We start from the raw sequence: 1,707 nt of genomic DNA, 5'->3' as shown, positions 1-1,707 counted from the left end.
TTGTTTTTATTCTTTTATGACAACTTTTCAGTATTACATGGTAGAGGCGATTAAGTATAATGGTTAAGTGCGTGAATGCTAAGCCAAATTGCCTGAGCTATCTGGTTCTGACATTTCCCAGCTGTGTGATCCTGGGCAAGTTAAGCAATGACGCCATGCCTCAGCTTCCTCCTATGTAATATCAGGAGAATAACGGTATCTACTTTTGGGCTTGTTGAAGAGTGAATTAGTTAAGGAAAGTAAAGCAGTTAAAACAGTGGTTGGGCTGGTAGTAACTCCTCATATTAGAGGCTATCACTACTGAAAGATCAGTATTATTTCACTGAGGAATGAGATTGAGAAGAATCTACAGTTAACTGTCCTATCAACTGTTTTTCACCTGTGACCTGTTTTGTGCAAGGCATGTGGGTAATGAAGCCACAGAGGTGAGTCCTACATAAACTTTACTCTCGACTTGATTGGGAATTTTGCAGACATCACAATCGTGTGAGGATTTGCTGCATGACCAAGTCGTCTTGTTGCCACAGCCTGGCTAGTGACTGAGTTAGGACCCTGTCCTGCCTAGGATAGTGTGAAGTCTCACCGCCTTCTGATATCCAGCTCATTCTGTCCTCTAAGGCTTTCTGAAAGACCTCAGCTTTGTTGTTGATCTCTGCTCCTGAAAGATGCCCAGGACACAAGAAAGGAAACAATTCCCAGTGACCTGTGAGAAGACCCCTGAAGAAGGTGCTATTGTATGTTACTGATGCTAAGATGCACATTCTTTTCTCACCTTTTTATTCTTCTGAAATCAGATGCAGCAAAAAGGTATTGTGGGCACCGTTGGCTCTACATGCAAAAATGTGGTCCTAGGTTCTCAGCCGTCACTTCATGTGAGTGATGTGCAATGTCAATACCACATGACTTGAGATTTATTGTTGTAAAAATATCTTCCAAATGATGCCACTGTGCTATGAACTGAAGTGAAAAGTTACTTTACATGTAGGAAGGTGCAGAAACAGAGCCCTGTAATATGTGATTAAAAAAAAAAAATGATGACTGTGCTCACTTTGTACTAAAATTGGAACGATACAGAGAAGATTAGCATGCCCCAGAGCAAGGATGACAGGCAAATTCTTGAAGCATTCCATATTAAAAAAAAAAAAATTATGACTGGTAAGTCTAAAAGAGCACTTTCATTAAACATAAAATAAAATTCGAAGTGGTAAGAAAGCATGGGCCATAGTTCAGTTGGCAGCCTTTTGTTTCTTCATGGTACATAAAACAATGGTTCATTGTATAATTAAAATTTTCTTAGATTTGTTGAAATGTACATCTTAAAGCTCAAGAAGGAAGATCATGAAATAGCTACCTTGGCATTCTCCACAACATTCAAAATGTTCAGTTTTTGGCAAAACCAGTTTCTACCTACATTTGTATTTAATTTTTAAACTCCTCTCATTGTTTAAACTTAAATACATTTCTTTGGAAAGATAAAGTATACACTTGTGAAATGAAGGTTTTACAGCGCTCGTTGAATGGCTTAAATATGAATTACAATTAATCTGTAACCACTAAGCTAAAAAAACATGTTTGACCATTTACCATCTAAAATCATCTTACTGAGGCACCTGACTGGCTCAGTTGGTAGAATGTGCGAATCTTGATCTCAGAGTTGTGAATTCAAGCCTCACGGAGGGTGTAAAAATTACTTAAAATCTTGAGAGA

At 38.1% G+C, this 1,707-nt stretch overlaps 1 non-coding gene across 1 annotated transcript; it reads left to right on the top strand.

The window, feature by feature from the left end:
- The first annotated feature begins 1,033 nt into the window (after positions 1-1,033).
- LOC131828333 (U6 spliceosomal RNA) lies at positions 1,034-1,136 on the top strand. Its single transcript, XR_009352355.1, has one exon. It is a non-coding gene; the product is annotated as a U6 spliceosomal RNA (small nuclear RNA).
- Positions 1,137-1,707: the final 571 nt, after the last annotated feature.

The sequence above is a fragment of the Mustela lutreola genome, chromosome 3, assembly GCF_030435805.1.
Source record: "Mustela lutreola isolate mMusLut2 chromosome 3, mMusLut2.pri, whole genome shotgun sequence".
Lineage (NCBI taxonomy): Eukaryota > Metazoa > Chordata > Mammalia > Carnivora > Mustelidae > Mustela > Mustela lutreola.
Note: the sequence above shows the minus strand (reverse complement) of the source record. Positions and strands in the feature narration are given on the sequence as shown.